Consider the following 18678-nt stretch of genomic DNA (forward strand, 5'->3'; position numbering starts at 1 on the left):
TGATGACGATGATGACGATGACGACGACGATGACGGTGGTAGTGACGATAACATGGGTGACTGTACGACCGTGGCAGCTTATGGTGAATTGCTAAGTAAATGAGATTAGCCTCAATTTCCAAGTGTGCTGTCAAGAAAGAAGTGCTGAGGCACCAGAAAGATCTAGTGACAGATACACCAGCAGCTTTTGTGTGTCAAGATGACACAAGCTAGAGTCATCAGAGAGGAAGGGGTCTCAGTTGAGGAACTGCCTCCATGACATCCAGTTGTCAGGCGTTTTCTCAGTTAGTGATTAACGGGGGCCCAGACTATTGTGGGTGGTGCCATCCACAGTAAGAAAGCAGGATGAACAAGCCTCTTAAGCAAGCCAGTAAGCAGCACCCCTCTACGGCCTCTGCTTTAGCTTCTGCCTCCAGGATCCTGTATGAGTTCCTGCCTTGACTTCCTTTGGTGATGAACAGCATGTGGAAGTGTGAGCTGAATAAACCCTGTCCTCCCCCGACTTGCTTTTTGGTCATGGTACATTGTCACAGCAGTAGAAACCCTGACTAAGGCGATAGAGTCGAGGGGCTTCCAGAATAAGAATGTGGGTTGACTTAGCAAAGGTGAAGGGTAAAGGGTGAGGTGAGCAGGGCACATCCTTTATCACACCACAGCGTCTCCTCCTTTTATTGGTGTCATTGTTTGGGGTTTTTTTGGTCTTTTTGTTTGTTTGTCCTTTGGTCTTGTTTGTTTTTTCTGGGATGAGGTCTTGATTGTAGCCCAGGCTGGGTTTGACCCTCCACCCCCATGTGATATATTACAGGAATGATCCGCATCTGCAAACTATACCATGATCTTTGTAAATAAAAAAAAAAAATCACTCTGTAGAATGAAGAATCATACAGGCTCAAAGCATGTGGCTTTCCTATCTAAACCTCGTTTCCTTGGCTGTCTTACAGGAACCATGATGGTGCCTTGGTTGTTTTGAAAGGCAAATTACAAAAGGAATTAAAACAGAAGGCACGAGTGGGAACCCACTAAATGGTTGCTGTAGTTGTTTCCAGAAAACCCTCCAGTGTTTTCTAGAAGAGCACACCAAAGAAAGCCATTCAAGTCAGACCTACAGTGGCTCAGAGGCTGACTGGGCATTCAATCTCTCCCGGTACTTCTCAGCCATCCTGGGCTTCCCTCTGCTCCAGCTCCAGCCCCTCGCTTTGTATTCTTGGCACTTTTAAGATAGTGCCTGCTCTAAAACCGTGAGGACTTCAAGGACAAAGGCCATGTTTACTTTACCTCTCAATATCCAACAAGCCCAGAGCAAAGTTAGGCAAGTAGTAAATCATCTTGAAGTGATTAATATTAATTAATTAATTAACTTATTTACATCTCCCATGCAGAGTGCTTCCCTCATTCCCTTCTCTGAGAGGGTGTCCCCGGGAGACATGAAGCATCAACACTACAGGATTAGGTACACCCTCTCCCACTGAGGCCAGACAAGGCAGTCCTCTGCTACATATGTGCCAGGGCCTTGGACCAGCCTCTTTATGCTCTTTGATTGGTGGCTCAGTCTCTGGGAGCTCCAGGAGTTCAGGTTAGCTGATACTGCTGGTCTTCCTAAGGGGTTGCCATCCCCTTCAGTTCCTTCAATGCCTCCTCCAACTCCTTCATAGGAGGCTCCGACTTCAGTCCAACGCTTGGCTGCAAGTGTCTGCATCTGTCTCGGTCAGATGCTGGTAGAGCTTCTCAGAGGACAGCCATGCTAGGCTCCTGTCTGCAAACATAACATAACATATCATTAGTAATAGTATCAGGGTTTAGTGCCTGCCCATGGGATGAATCCCAAATTGGGCCTTTTACTAGCCAGCCATTCTTCCAGTCTTCACTCAATTTTTGTTCCTGCATTTCTTTTAGACAGAAACAATTTTGGATGAAAAATTTGTAGGTAGGTTGGTGTCCTCATCCCTCCACTTGGGCCCCTGTATGACAACTGGAGACTTCATATCCCACTGTTGGTCATTTTGGCTAAGGTCACCTTATTCATAATAGCCAGAAACTGGAAGCAACCCAAATGTCTGTCAACCAAAATATGGACAGAGAAAATGCAGTTTGTTTTGTGCTTTTATTTAATGATGATTAGACCCACATCCCAGAAGCCTGGAAGAGAGGGAGAGATAAAGACATCATTCAAAATTTCAATCTACATCCTTGCCCACTGCAATATTTGTTTACAGTTCCAGAATTTAATCACACCCTGTCCAGATTCAAGACTTTCTGGCCCAGTGTATCTACGCTAACCTGATTGTTTCTTTGTTTGTCTATTAGCAAACACGCATTCTTTTCTGTAAGAAGTGTTTCTTGGTCAGTTATTTCTCCATAATACCCAGTTGCTATGGTCAGTAATGACAGTGATAAGGAAAGGAAGTCTCATAGATGTATACTGTTTGCAAGCCATCACTGCCTTCCATACAGAGGTGGATCTATGCCCACTACACCCAAAAGTCAACTCTGGCATGCATTGCATCTCTGAGGTATTTATAAATATGAGTCGTATGTGAGTCTTCTGGTTAGCTGGTGGAATTTACAGACTTCTGGTTATGTAGTGCTGAAAGTAGAAATGGATGTCCCCAGGACTTTACTGGAACATTCACATATGGTCCAATATTACACATACACTTGGCATCTTGATACATTGGAGATCCAATGTGCTTTCACACAGACAGTTGGCATCTGGCTTGAATGTCTGGAAGTATGGAGGGGAAAAGATGCCAGCAGGAAATCAAAGGAGGAGCATGGAGAATGCCCTTTCTTCCAACCAAACAGGGAATGCTACAGCTCCGTCAGATGATCAGTTGTCCGAGTCTGAAAATTCTGTGTGTGCCTTCAGGGTACTTTTACTAAAAATTAAACCAGAATGTTGTTTCCTTAAAATAAGCGAAAAGGACCTGAGCAGCAGAGTTGATTTATGTTGAGAACTGAAACCTCTAGGAGAGGATGTGGTTGAAAGGCCTCATGTTCCATCTCGGTAAGTTACCAGCTGTGTGTCCTCGGGCAAATTGCAGAACCTCTGTACCCACTGGTGTTCTCATCTATAAAATGGGAACAGACACACTTGAGGCTTTATGCATTTAGCAGTTATGATAATAAAGGAGATAGCTTGACCTGTGAGCCTGGTGCAACATCATTTTATTAGCTAGCTGCACTGAGCTGTTTTGTAAGGGTCATGACATCACCTTCAACTTTTTGATCGTTATTAACTGCAGTGGGCATTTTTGGTTTTCCTGAGGGCACGCCTAGAAATGGTCTCCATTATATTTCCCCTTCCCCTCGACAGCCCAGGCTTCATCATTTAATCTAACATGATTCTAGCCCAAGCCAGGTTATAAAAACAGCCTATTAGGCTCTGGCACATTTCTTTCTCAGTGAAAATAATACAAATAGGTCCAGATAAAGGTAGCGAATTAAACACAAGAAGTTTTCCCCTTGTTGTCTTTTATTTTAATTTGCTAATTTTTATTCAAGATCATCAAAATTGAAACGACTTGGAACAACAGTGGGATGGGACGCCTTCAAGAAAACTTAGTTTCTACCTGAAAATTATGTTTACATTCAGCATTAAGTGGATTCAGGTTGGAAGTGGAAGTCACAAGGAGGAGAAAGATTCTATCAAGATGAGTTTCTAACACCTATGACAAAGACTTCTAAAGGTTAATAGTGAAATCACATGAGCAGGATAATATTGCAAAAAGAAAGCTGACAGAAAGGAGACAGGACTGCCTGAGACAGTGCTCAGAGCTGTTAACATCTCCGTGTTGGCACCACCACACAACTTGAAGAAAATCACAAGCTGTGGTGGTTGACATTATCTATAAAAATGAATTGGCTTGAAATGCCTTGACGCTCAGGATCCAGGGATGATCCTCTCTGTTATCATTACATCAATTATAACTGAAATCTATTTGAGAGTCTCACACAACCCTTGCTGTCCAGTTTGCCGCCCCGAGACAAGCCCCGAACCATCCAAGAAGCCTACAAGGCTTAAATGGCCATGAAAGGGGAGCCACCTAGGTCAGAATGAAAAGCACGCAGAGTCTTCTCACTTGGCAAGGTCTCTGGAATAGAGAAGAGGCCAAAAGGACTACTCCCTTGGCACCCCACCTTGCGGGGCTGGACATCACACCAGGCTAACAGCCAGCCAAACCTCACCACAGTCCCCATTGAATCCCAGGCAGCCACAGACCCACAACAACTTCTCTCTTTCCAACACCAAGGACAGGTTCGCAAGCCTTCTTATTTTCCTTTTCAGTCTCTGGAATTAAAAATTAATAACAATGTCTTCTTCCCTTTCTTTCCTTGATTCTAGAGCTAGTGAGCAGGGAGCAGCTTAACCTCATCTCTTTCAGCCATCTGGCCTGATCTGACACTGAGAATCACCTCTACCGTAAGCTTTAAGCCTGGCTAACTTCCTTTCTCCCTTTCTGAAGTCTTAGTCTTAGAAGACCTTCTCATTATAGACTTTAAGTCTATTCTGCTTCTAGACCACACTCTTAAAAACCGGGGCGGGACTTGAACTTTTCTTTGTGTCAATCATCTCCATCTCCATGACTCCCCCAACCTATGTACTCTGTAGTGGAGTGGCAAGCAATTCACCTACTCTTAAAAGATATAAAGTAGAAACTGTTTTAACCAAAGAAAAGAAGCCAACGATTGTGACACCCATTTTTCTTCCTCCCAGATCCTATCTCAGTGCAAATCAACCTTCAGGGATGGAGATCCGGCTTCCTGTTGACCAACGAGTGCCAATCCTTGCACTTGCTGTGGCATCAGGTGAGAACCACAGCACATGACATTGGGAGTGTAGAATGCACTCACATGAAGAACCCTGTCCATATCCAGCATGATGTCTAAGCCAATGGGAAAGATGACTGCTCTGCCTCCAGTTTAACCACATGGTTTCCTCTCTGTTTACTCTTGTATCTCCTGCTCTTAGCCAGAGAAGTGCTGCCATCTAATACGGGTAGCATCACCACAGAGAGATGCTTCAGATGAAGGTTGGCTCACACAGGTATCACTGGGTCCTTGGTGCCTGCATGAAGTCTCAATGTTACTTATATTCCATGCTCACAAGGGCATGTATTTCAGGTGAAAATCTTGGAATTGTCATGAAACAGTGCTTCAAGTGAGAAAATCATATATATGAAACTCTCTCAGACTCCAAGGCATTTTCTCAGTTGTTTTACTTTGAACAAAGGGTAACACTGACTTTTACATTTGAAAGTATTATGGAAGACACCCAAAATAGCTGATTTTTTTTAATTAGGTAGAAAAGCTCCAGTAGTTTCTGTATTAAAATCAGTCACAAAATTACAATGCAACAATGAAAAACAACTTAATATTGATTTACTTCACATTCAAGCACATATACTACATTTAAAAAACCTTAATAGATGTTTAATAGTATCAATTTTTCTAAAGTCTACTATTTCTCTCTGGTTTTTACATTCAGTTTCTCAAAGATATATAATAAAATAAAACAATTTTTAGAGTTTTTCCATTTTCCTCCTTCAAATGTATTCTGGAGAATTTTATCTTACATGTATTTATCTCTAATGCTAAGGGAGAATCTATTTTTTCAGCACTCTTAAACCTACATGCTAAATTGTTATTCTGAAATATGCATTTTTTCAAATGTGTAAATAGAAAAAAATAGAGCCACCTTCACAGAATTGGCATGAGACTACATAAGACTTATATAGAGAGCCCAGGCCAATTGATGGTTATCCATGCCAACTGCCACCATTATTGAATACCATGCCATCGAAAACCTTGGGAGAATCATCTAGATGAGCTCAGTACTAAGTTGCTGTTAGACAGAAAGCAAATATTCTGTCACCCATTGGTTCTTCTATAACCGTCCCCCCAATACAGAACATAAAACATTCAAAACAGCATGCAATCCTATTAGCATACAACATATCCTGAGTGAGAACTACATTATAAGAACTAACAAGAGCTGGCACATAGCCATCAGGGCTCCTGGCCTGCCCCCCAAGAGCTGAGCACCCAGAAGAGACACAGGAACGCTCTCCCTCCTGAGCTCATGAGGAATCCCATATTCTCTCTCCACTGACTATCTGGGAGGGACCTCCAAGAATTGTCAGGGTGCAGAGATCGAAGTGCAGTCTGGGATCAGACTGGTCCAGCCTCCTCCTGTGCCCAGCGCACAGCCATCAGGACTCTTGGCCTGCCCACAGAGAATTGAGCACCCACAGGAGACACAGGAGTGCTCTCCCTCCTTAGTCCACGGACCTCCATCTGCACCCAGAGCTAGAGCCGACCCATCACCATCAGAACCCAAAGCCTTTCTACCAGATCACCATGAACTAAGGTTGGTCTTCAACAACAACAAAAACAGCAGAAAACTCACATACCAATGAAAGTTGAACAATGCTCTACTCAACGATAGCTTGGTCAAGAAAGAAATAAAGAAAGAAATCAAAGACATTTTAGAATTTAATAAAAATAAAGGCACAACAAATTCAAATATATGGGATATAATGAAAGCAGTGCTGAAAGAAGAACTCATGGCTCTGAGCGCCTCCAGAAAGAGACTAAAAAGAGCTCACATTAGCAGCTGGACAGCACAACTGAAAGCTCTAGAACAGAAGAAGCAGACACACCCAAGAAGAGTAGATGGAAGGAAATAATCAAACTCAGAGAATCAACAAAACTAAGAGCTGGTTCTTTGAGAAAATTAACAAGATTGATAAACCCTTAGCCAGACTAACTAGAGGGCAAAGAGAGAGTACCCCAACTAACAAAATCAGAAATGAAAGGGGAGACATAACAACAGAAATTGAAGTAATTCAAGAAATCATCAGATCCTACTACAAAAGCATGTACTCAACAAAGCTGGAAAAATCTGGAGGAAATGGACAATTTTCTAGACAGGTTCCAGATATCAAAGTTAAATCAGGACCAGAAAAACCATCTAAACAGCCCTATAACCTTTAAAGAAATGAAAGCAGCCATCAAAAGCCTCCCAACCAGAGAAAGCCCAGGATAAGATGGGATTAGTGCAGAATTCTATCAGAACTTCATAGAAGACCTAATACCAATACTCTCCAAACTATTTCACAAAATAGAAACAAAGGGAACACTACCCAACTTATTCTTCAAAGCCACAGTTACGCTCATTCCTAAACCACACAAAGATCCTAAAAACAAAGAGAACTTCAGACCAATTTCCCTCATGAACATTGATGCAGAAATATTCAATAAAATTCTTGCAAACCGAATCCAAGAACATATCAAAATGATTAGTCACCATGGTCAAGTATGTTTCTTTCCAGGGATGCAAGGATGGTACAATATATGGAAATTTATCAATGTAATCCACTGTGTTGACAAAATTTAACACCCCTTCATGCTATGTCATGGAAAGATCAGGAATTCAAAGCCCATACTTAAACATAGTAAAAGCAATATACAGCAAACCAGTAGTCAACATCAAACTAAATGGTGAGAAACTTGAAGCAAACACACTGGACAAGGCTGTCCATTTCTCACTACCTACTCAATATAGTAACTTAAAGTACTAGCCAGAGCAATCAGACAGCAAAAAGAGGTAAGGGGATAAAAATGGGAAAGGAAGAAGTCAAAATATCACTATTTGCAGATGATATAATGATATACTTAAGTGACCCCAAAAATTCGCTAGAGAACTCCTACAGCTCATAAACAACTTCAGCAAAATAGTTGGATATAAAATTAACTCAAACAAATCAGTAGTTTTCCTCTACTCAAGAAATAAACAGGCGGCAGCGCGTCTGGTAGCTGGAGAAGATGGCGGTCTCCACAGGAGTTAAAGTTCCTTATAATTTTCGCTTGTTGGAAGAACTTGAAGAAGGACAGAAAGGAGTAGGTGACAGCACAGTTAGCTGGGGCCTTGAAGATGATGAAGACATGACACTTAAAGGTGGACAGGCATGATTATTGGGCCATCAAGGAAAAACTATGAAAACAGAATATATAGCCTGAAAGTAGAATGAGGATTTAAATATCCAGAAGCTCCTCCATCAGTTAGACTTGTAACAAAAATTAGTATGAATGGAATCAATAATTCCAGTGGAATGGTGGATGCACGGAGCATTCCCATATTAGCAAAACGGCAAAATTCCTATAGCATTAAAGTTGTACTTTAAGAGCTAAGATGTCTTATGATGTCCAAAGAAAATATGAAGCTTCCACAACCACCAGAAGGACAGATGTACAGCAACTAATTTTAGTGGATCTCAAACTTGTCTTAAATCAGCAACCTTCTACTCATGTTTATGTCTTGATTAAATATCACCATGCAAAATACCCACACATTAAGTAAAAGAATTGCAGCCGGTAAACATGACCTGGACAGCCGTAAGAGCATATTTAATATATGTACACCTGTTATGTTTTCAGGTAACAAGAGAAGCTCAGCACAGTTTTTCTTTCTCTTCTTAAAGCACTGTCATTTAAACAAAAACCTGAAGTATTCAAAATGGAATTCAGGTTTCCCAGACAGAAGCATGACAAGAGTATCAGGTGGCCATGGACACCTTTGTTTTTCTGAGAAGTAAAGTCTCAAGAAGGAGGAGCAGAACTGGCGCTTTTCCATCACGCACAGAGCTGCAGCTGGAATTGTTTCAAGTGGCAGAAGTAGTGAATAGTCACTAATTGTGGTCATTCTTGAACCTGTGTGGGTGCTGACTACTATTAGCATCAAAAATAGGTTCAGGATTGTTTTCATACCTGTATTTATAATAAAAAAAATGTTTGGGGTTTTGAGTTTCTGTTAAAAGTTGTTCCCATTTGTTACATGTAACAGACATAGTAATTTGTTTACAGTCTTTGTTTAATAAACCATGCTTAGAAGTGAAGTCAACAAAAAGGAAATAGGTGTATGGATATGTGATTTTAAGATGAAAGTTAGTCTTAAAATGTAAATAAAATATGGAATGTGTAAAAACAAAAAAAATATAAACAGGCTGAGAAGGAAATTAGAGAATTGACACCCTTCATAATAGCCACAAAGAATATAAAATACCTTGGTGTGACCCTAACCAAGCAAGTGAAGGATCTGTATGATAAGTACTTCAAGTCTCTGAAAAAGGAAATTGAAGATCTCAGAAGGTGGAAAGATCTCCCATGCTCAAGGATTGGAAGGATCAACATAGTAAAAATGGCCATCTTGCATAAAGCAATCTACAGATTCAGTGCAATCCCTATCAAAATTCCATTTCAATTCTTCATTGAGTTGGAAAGAGCAATTTGTAAATTTATTTGAAATAATATAAACCCAGGATAGCAAAAACTATTCTCAACAATTAAAAAAAAAAAAAAAAAAAAAAAACTGCGGCGGAATCACCATCCCTGACCTCAAGCTGTATTACAGATCAATTGTGATAAAAACTGCAAGGTATTGGTACAGAGACAGGCAGGCAGATCAATGGAATAGAATTGATAAGACCCATAAATGAACCCTCACACATATTGCCACTTGATATTTGACAAAGGAGCTAAAAACATTCAATGGAAAAAAGACAGCCTCTTCAACAAATGGTGCTGGTTCAACTGGCAGTCAGCATGCAGAAGAATACAAATCAATCCTTTCTTATCTCACTGTACAAAGCTCAAGTGCAAGTGGATCAAAGACCTACACATAAAACCAGGTACACTGAAACTAATAGAACAGAAAGTGGGGAAGTGCTTAGAACACATAGGCACAGGGGAAATTTTTCTGAACAGAACACCAATAGCTTATACTCTAAGCTCAAGAATTGACAAAAGGGACCTTCTGAAATTGCAAAGCTTCTGTAAGGCAAAGGACAGTGTAAGGCAAAAGGACAAAATGACAACCAAGAGATTGGGAAAAGATCTTTTTCAATCCTACATTTGATAGAGGGCTAGTATCCAATATATATACAAAGAACTCAAAAAGTTAGACTCTTAAAAAAAAACAAATAATCCTCTTTAAAAATGAGGTACAGAACTAAATAGAGAATTCTCAACTGAAACATATTAAATGGTTGAGAAGCACCTAAAGAAATACTCAACATCCCTAGCATTAGGAAAATGCAAATCAAAACAACTCTAAGATTCTACCTCATACCAGTCAGGCTAAGATCAAAAATTCAGATGACCAGCCAATGCTGACAAAAATGTGAAGAAAGATGAACACTCCTCCACTCTTGGTAGGATTGCAAACTGGTGCAACCACTCTGGAAATCAGTCTGGCAGTTCCTCAGAAAATTGGACATAGTACTACCTGAGGACTCAGCTATACCACTCCAAGGCATATACCCAAAAGATGTTTCAACATATAACAAGGTCACATGCTCCACCATGTTCATAGCAGCCTTATTTATGATAGCCAGAAGCTGAAAAGAACCCAGATGTCCTTCGTCAGAGAAATGGATACAAAAAATGTGGTACATTTACACAATGGAGTACTACTTAGCTATTTAAAAACAATGACTTCAGGAAATTCCTAGGAATGGAATGGATGGAACTTGAAGCTATCATCCTGAGTGAAGTAACCCAGTCCCAAAAGAACACTCATGGTATGTACTCACCAAAAAGCTCGGGATACCCAAGAAACAATTCATAGAACTTATGAATCTCAAAGAGAAGGAAGGCCAGAAGGTGGGTACCTCAGTCCTTCTTAGAAGGAAGAACAAAACACTCATGGGAGGAAATACTGGGACAAATAGAGGAGCAGGGATTGGAGAAAAGATCGTCCAGAGACTGCCTCACCTGGAAATTCATCCCATATGCAGCCATTAAACCCATGCACTATTGCTGATGCCAAGTAGTGCTTACTGGCAAGAATCTGATATGGATGCCTCCCCAGAGACTCTGCCAGAGCCATACTGATATGGAAGAGGGTGCTTGCAACTAACCATCAGGCTGAACACAAGGACCCTAGTGAAGGAGGTAGAGAAAGGACTGAAGTAGCTGAAAGGGTCTGCAACCCCATGGGAAGAACAAAATTATCAACTAACTAAACCCACCACAGCTCCCAGAAACTAACACACCAACCAATGAGTTTGCATGAAGAGACCCATGGCTCCAGGTGCATATGCAGCAGAGGATGGCATTCTCTGACATCAATGAGAGGAGAGGACTTTGGTCTAGCAAAGGGAACACCAAGGTGCTGAGGAGGGGAGAGGGTGGCTGCGAGAGAAAGCATCTTCATGGAGGCAATGGAAGTGAGAGGGGAGAGGGGATTGGGGGAAAGGGGATAACATCTGAAACGTAAATACAGAGAATATCCAGTTTAAAAAAATATCTGAAAAAAATCTGGGACAAATTTAAAAAGAAGGAGGAGGAGAAGGAAAAAGAGAAAGAGAAGAAACTAACAGCAATGTAAGTATATTGCCAAGTTCCTAGTATTGAAAACTACCACTACAGAAGGAGGTTGAGAAATATTCATAGGTAGATTTAATCTACGAGAGGAAGTGTGTGGATTGCACATGTGTCCACTTCACTGGCTGAGAAATAACTGATCCATATCCTAGCCACTCTTGGCATGCAAACAATGCACAGTATGTGTGTATGGGTAGGACTGAAGACCGAACCAATAGTTCCTTACCTGTTTCTTACTCGTTTTTTTTTATTTCTTTTAGAAATTTCCAAGTCACTGAAACATGAAAAATGAAAATAGTATAATCATTTGTTCATTTAGGCCAGTGTGGGGGATCAGGAGGCTGATCCTTGGAGGTCGTTATGATGTGAGACTGAATATAAATAACAAATTCCTTAGCCCTCTCTTATTAACTACATACTTTGCCAAGTTTTTATATCCTCCTGTCCCCTTTCAACTTCACTTCACAACCCCCTGACCAGAAAGACAAAAGAAGTCCTTACCATCATACCAGAGGTGAAAGACCAGGTTGGTCATGGAGGGAAAGGGAAATGGGGACAGACTTGCAGCTGTGCCTTGTGTGGACTGACTGAAGGCGCACTTTTCAAACACAGACTGCCACTTACCCCTGCATGCCTATTCTGTCACGTGAACTAAGCCTGACCCTGAAGAAGCAACATTACCTGTGTCATTTCCTTCTCTGGTTGCTATGAGCAACTACCTAACAAGCACTGTTTTAAGATGAGAAAGTATTTATTTGGGCTTACAGTGTGAGGAAATGCAGCTCATTATGGTGGGGAAAAGTTTGAAGACAGGAGCATGTGACAGTGATCACATTTTGTCCACTGTCAGGAGACAAGACACAGGAAATGGGGACAGTACATGAAACCCCAAAGGACACCCCCCTGGTGACCCACTTCCTCCACCAATGTGCCAACTCCTAAAGGCTTCACAACCTTACAAAGAACCACCAGATGTGTTCCCACAAACAATGGGAACATTTCACACTCAAGCCATGGCAACTGTGGTTTTTATCCTACATAGAACATGGATTTCAATGGACAGAGATCAAGAAAGAAGAAGCAGAGAGACAGTATTTTAACCATGGGAGAAAATGGTATGGCATATATGTGGCATAAGAGCAAAAGGGGGACATTTGAGGGCAGTAAAAAAAAAAAAATACAAGGGTGCTGGGCAAACGTAGAGGGGAGAGATGGATAAGAACGGAGTATTACGAAAACCCCACTCAACAGGAGGGAAACCATGCCTGGCACTGGAAACCGAGTCAAACTGCTCATGACTAATGAAGTCATGGATGTTTGAGGAGAACCAACAACCACCACCTTACCAAACCAACACAATTCCTAACCGCATTCTAAAACTGTGTCGTTCTAGCCACAAATCACTGTAGGTCTCACCCCTCAGCAAGGAAATGTTTCCTTGCAACAAACAGAGGCCATTACAGAAAATCACAGCCAATCAAAATGCAGAGTTCTGGAGCCCAGTCCCAACTGATACATCTACAGCCCAACCCCTGCTCCTAAGGCTCAGCAATCACTGCAGAAAGAGGGGAGGGGACAACGTGACAGAGGACAAGAAAGTTTACCAAGAGACTGTCTCCCAGTAAAGTCAGATGCTGCACCTGTAAGGTCGCACCAGCATGGTTGCCTAAATATGACCTGAACAGGAAGGACACCAAGAGACATGCCAGTGTGGAAGGTGCAAAGCCCATGGTGTCTTACCTCTAGACACAGAACTGCAGGCAACTAAGGAATGCTGGGAAAGGGAAGAACAGTCCTCTCCAGAGAAGAGAACATCAACTGGTTACCTGGTATAAACTGCCAGTCAATCCTGATAATATGTACATACAAGTAATGTATATCCATTTAAGTATATAGATATCTAAATACGTGTGTGTGTGTGTGTGTGTGTGTGTGTGTGTGTGTGTGTGTGTGTAACAGCAAAGAAAACAGAGGCAATGAATTTTAAAGAGCAGGGGGTAGGGCAGCTATACAGATGAGTTTAAAATTTAAAAAATTTCAAAAATGAAAAATTAAAATCATAATGAAACCCAATATTTTATGTTAATTTAAAATTTTAAATTTATATTCAAAGCGATTTAGCACACACAACAAATATCTAGAATTTTGTGTCCATTAGGAAACACCTTAAATATCATCCTGAGTGAGGAAACCCAGACACAAAAGAACACGCATGATATGTACTCACTGGTAAGTGGATATTAGCCCAAAAGCTCACAATGCCCATAATACAACCCACAGACTATATGGAGCATAGAAGGAAGGAAGACCGGGGTGTGGATGCTTCAGTCCTGCATTGAGTGCGATGTTTGTGGGAGGTGAGGGAGAGGTGACTGGGGAGGAAGAAAGGAGGGGGAAAATAAGGGTGGTGGCATCAGGATCTGGAGGAGATGTGTGAGAGGTACAAAGGGCCTTGCAATCAGACAAAATATGTGGGGAAGGGGGCGATGAGGAGCTGGGGATTGGCCCCTGGTTGAGGAGTAATGCCACACACCCATCTCAAAGTTTTTAAACCCAGAAATGTTCCTGTCCAAAGGAAGAACAGGGATAAATAATGGAACAGACTGAAGGAAGGGCCAACCAGGGACGGCCCCACCTGGGACTCCATTATGTCTGCAGACAACAAACCCAACACTGTTGCCGTGGTCAAGAGGCGCTTGCTGACAGGAGCTTAGTGTGGTGGTTCCTGAGGAGGTCCAGCCAGCAACTGACTGATGCAGATGTGGATGCTTGGAGCCACCCATCACACTGAGCTCCAGATACCTATTTAGCAGAGGACGGCCTTGCCTGACAGCAATGGGAGGGGAGACCCTTGGTCCTGGGGAGATTTGAGGCCCCTGCGCAGGGGAAGCTGGAGAAGTGGGGCAGAAGAATGTAGGTGAGAGAGCACCCTCATAAGGCTAAGGGGAGGGAGGAGGAGGAATATGGGATGGGGGTGTGGAGGAAGTAATTAGAAAGTGGGATATCATTTGAGATGTAAACGAATGGAATGGTTAATTTAAAAAAAAGAAAGAAATACCTTAAAAATGGGTAGAGGTTTTTGGATTAAAAATTCAAACATTTATATAACCAGAAATGATGATCATTCATTTATATGCATTATAGTAATGTGACCAAAACACCCCTCTTAGCTAAAAGACAAGAATGTTAGAGCTAGGGAGCTAGCTTCTCAAGAGTGTGGCGTGTAGTTTTCTTACACACCTAAGTCCAATTGCCAGCATGGATGGGCAGCTCTGACACCTGCTGTCAGGGGAGAGGACTGCTCCTGGCTGACGAAAGCAGGTCCAGAGTACCAGGGGTCAGCGAGCGGACATGCGCACTCAGGACCCCAACTAAGGTGGGAAAGTGTCAAGGAAGAAAGCTCACTGTTCAAAGAACATCTCGGCCAGGGTGGCCTGCTGAGTCTGGAGATTGACCTGTCCAGAAAAACACTGGAGAACTCCAGACCAGACCACACACCCTTCCAGTTAGCGTTCTGGAAGAAATTTTGAATAATTCTCCTGGTCATTAAAGTCCACAGGAAATTTTAGGGAAATTGTCCTACCCAGCACTTTATAAAACCACTTACCAGAAGAATAAACAGTGAGCATTTGGAGACGTTCCTTTAAAGGCTGAGAGGCAATTTTAACTACAGTTCTCTTCTTCCTCCACTTACAACCACACCCCCTACCCTTGACCCAAGGACACACAATGAAAAGCTTAAATGGCCTTATAAACCAGCTCAACCTCTAAGGCAAACGAAGTAAAGATGAATAGAATCTTGGTTCCAGATCAGATTTTATTTCCATTGATTAACAAACTTGGGTTGAAAAAGCGAAGATTGCAAAACTACGATCTTCCAGGGACAGAGGCACATGAACATCAATGTGCACTGAGGCAGGAGGGTGATGATGAGTTCCAGACTAATCTAAGTTATACGATCAGCTCCAGGCCAGCTTGTGATACAGAGTGGGCCTCTGTCTCAAAGTAAGAATGGATTCACGGTCCAGAAATCATGAAGGTCTCTACATGTTGACCTTACAGGTAGTGAGACAGAACTCAGGGAGTGTTTCTCACACAGCCATTGTGGGAAATCTAAAATAATGTAAAACGTAGGTAGACGCTTTGAAAATGTGTCCTCTGGGATACATTTGATGATTAGTTAAAAGAGTTGCAATGATACTCTCTAGTCATCTAGACACAGATCCTGTGACAGAAGCATTACTTGCAATTGCTTTTAATTTAAGCAGCCAAAAAGGAGCGATGTTGATAATGGGAGGTTGCAGCAAGAAGACTTCCCCACGAGGGAGAGACGTCCTCTTTCTAGTACTATTATTCTTGTTGTTGCTGTTGTTTGAGTGTATATGTAAAATGGCATTCATATAGGAGTTCTTGATTAACAACTTGACTACATCTGGGATTATCTAGAAGGCCCAGACACTGGGCACTCCTGTGAGAAATGTTTTGTTAATTGTATCATGTGAGGTAGGAAAACGCACTTGAAAGCTGGTGGCAGCCTGTATAAAGCTGTATAAAGGACGGGGGAAAAAGAAGCTTGCTTTCTTTGCCTACCTGCCCCTGCCCTCCATGCAAATGTGCTCCTCCTTCTCTGGCATTAGAGCCGACTTCCTCAGGATTCAGGGCTATACTGAAGACCAGCTGACTCACCCAGCCTCATGAACTCAACAACCACTTGATACTTGGACTTTTCTTCAGAAGACAGCCATTGTTGTACCAGCCAAGCCACAGCCTATAACAAATCCCCACTACATACGGAGATTCACGTTAGCAGTTCTGGTTCCCTAGAGGACACTGACTAATGCAAAAAGTATTGTGGGTTCTGTTCTCACCTTCCAGTTTTATGAAGGGTCTAAGAATCAAGCTCAGGCTGCCAGAAAGTGTTTTTACCCACTGAGCCATCATAAGAGCCTTGGCATTTTCTATTCAAAGCAATCTATTAGAAGCCTTTTTGAGAAGTACCTTCTCAATGTTGAGAACTACCTGTCAATAATATCAAAATACTCTTTCATTTCATAGATTCTACCCTTACGTCATATATGGGCAAGATGCATACCCTCTCATTCCATAATCTAGTCATCCTTAATTTAATATACTAATATCAAAATTTAATACACAAATACCAAATTATATTGGAGAGGAACAGTTGGAAATCTGGAACTGTTGGGTAGGACCAATGTTTCCTACAATTACATATGATAGCAGCCATTGATTGTGGTTATAAATCCCTGTTTGTATCTGCAGCACTGACTCATGTCTAGAATTCTCTTCTCTACTTTCAAGCTTTCCCTACCCTGATAAAAAGTTCTACTTTCTTTAAGAAAGTCTCCAACAAGGATGCTTACAGCTAACCATCAGACTGAATACGAGGACCCCAATGAAGGATCTAGAGAAAGAATTGAAGGAGCTGAAAGGGTTTGCAAGAACAAAATGATGGGAAGAACAAAAATGGGAAGAACAAAATGATCAACTAACCAAACCCACCGCAGCTCCCAGGGACTGAAGCACCAACCACTGAGCACACATAGAGAGACTCATGGCCCCAGGTGCATATGTAGCAGAGAATGGCATTTTCTGACATCAATGGGAGGAGAGGTCTTTGGTCCAATGAAGGCTCATTTTCCCAGTGTAGGAGAATGCCAAGGTGCTGAGATGGGAGAGGGAGGATGGAAGAGGGAGCACCTTCCTGGAGCCAATGGGAGGGGGAGGAGGGATGAGATTGTGGGAACAGGATAACATCTGAAATGGAAATGCAAAAAATTTCCAATAAAAAAAAGTCTCCAACAAAGCTGAATTCATTGAGATTCATTTACATCAATTATACCAAATATTTGCAAATACATTTCTGATTAAATTCAAAGTTTATAGAAGAAATGATATTGAAGCCATTCTTAGGTTGATGGTTTCAGTGATCCAGTGTACCCACAGGACGGTCCTCTGCATAATACAGACACAAAACTAAGAAATCATAATCTCAATGTAGAGATTGTACACACACACACACACACACACACACACACACACACACACACATACACACACACCTAAAAGCCCCCTCCAGACTCATCAAGTTGATTATTTAAACCATGCATCGCAGTTAGCATGGTTGCCAGAGAACTGGAAAATCTATGCATGCACTAACTGTGGAAAAACAAAACAGACAAACAGAAAATGACTACACTTAGAATCAAATGTTTTTTCTTTTATAACTGATTTCTGGAGGAACCTGCATTCCCCACAATTACATAGGCAAATCGTCTTCTGTAGAGTCCAGAACTTACTGGGAAATAACTGACTCTGTGTTTGAAGCTAACTTTACTCATTTTGACTTTCATTTATCTCTTTTTTTTTTTTAATTTTTCCTGCATACCTGCTCATACACACTTCCGTAATTTACCAGCAACTAGAAAAACATTCTACTGTTGACATCTAACTTCTAGAAAGGTAACTTTGATTCATTGACCTCCTTTGTCCTGGATGGAGCTTGCTAAATGAACCTGTTAGTTTTAGTGGATACACGTGTATGACATGTCTCAAAACTACTCAAGTACATGATTAACTGAATTCTTCCACCTATTGTGTTAATTTTTTAAAATTCATCTCTAAGAATTAACCCTATTCTTTATGTTTAAGTTCTTGAGTGAACCCCAGGCCCCAAACGATTAGCCAGGTGACATAGACTTGTTTATGGTTTAAAAAAAAATTATCACTCCAAGGTTGTAGGTATTTTATTATTCCTACTGAAATACAAGTTTCTTAGTTATTGTGGTTGTGTAAAAAACTATAATAGTAAGAAACCAGTTTCAAGTCCCTGGTACTTACTGGTTTCCAAATTCCTAGTCCCACTATCTTATATTGCAATGACCTGTGTTTATCCTCCATTTATCTTAGAATTCCATATACATTGCAGAGTAGAGAATATAAAATGAGAAAGAAACCTTGAAATTTACAGAAAGAACCAACTGTTCTTATTTCTGCCTCTCTTGTATCTGCGGTTCAACTAAGCAGTGTAATGGAGTTAATACACTTAGAGAAAATATGAATTTTATGCTTTAATTTTACACAGATCACTCAGATTTATGATGGACCAGATGTGGAGATAACCCATAAAACTTCAAAATGACATTTTGTAAGGAAATAACATAATAACTTCCCAAGAAAGTATTTCCCTCTTTCTGCCCGCCATTAAATAAGCAATGTGGAAAATGTTTCAGAAATAATTAACAGTTCATGGGGTAGGTTAAAATATAGGCTTCCTTT

The 18678-nt window shown here is 41.3% G+C and overlaps 1 pseudogene across 1 annotated transcript; it reads left to right on the top strand.

The window, feature by feature from the left end:
• The first annotated feature begins 7824 nt into the window (after nt 1-7824).
• On the top strand, nt 7825-8261 carry LOC308430090 (ubiquitin-conjugating enzyme E2 variant 2-like; annotated as a pseudogene). The gene is made up of 2 exons: nt 7825-7981; nt 8108-8261. The product of its transcript is annotated as a ubiquitin-conjugating enzyme E2 variant 2-like (transcript).
• Nucleotides 8262-18678: the final 10417 nt, after the last annotated feature.

This window comes from Micromys minutus, assembly GCF_963924665.1.
Source record: "Micromys minutus genome assembly, chromosome: 15".
Classification (NCBI taxonomy): Eukaryota; Metazoa; Chordata; class Mammalia; order Rodentia; family Muridae; genus Micromys; species Micromys minutus.